This window comes from Brassica oleracea, chromosome C5 (assembly GCF_000695525.1).
Source record: "Brassica oleracea var. oleracea cultivar TO1000 chromosome C5, BOL, whole genome shotgun sequence".
Lineage (NCBI taxonomy): Eukaryota > Viridiplantae > Streptophyta > Magnoliopsida > Brassicales > Brassicaceae > Brassica > Brassica oleracea.
This window is the reverse complement of record NC_027752.1, coordinates 35,431,871-35,432,095: the sequence shown is the minus strand read 5'-3', so window position 1 is coordinate 35,432,095 and position 225 is coordinate 35,431,871.

The window sequence follows — 225 nt, the reverse complement described above, 5'->3', positions numbered from 1 at the left end:
TCATGTGTATTAATTTATAATTTTACTAATAATTTTTTAAATGTTACAGGTTTGTTATATCAAGTACCCCCGAGTAAGGAACAGAGATGATCTATGGGTTACTGTTACAAGACTCAAACCGAGAGGCGAGTTCAGGGAAGTTCTGAGCTGGAAGACCCACTACAACCAAGCACATCCGGCAACTTAAGTGCAGCAGAAGATTTAGCTGGAGTTGGCCTTGTAGTC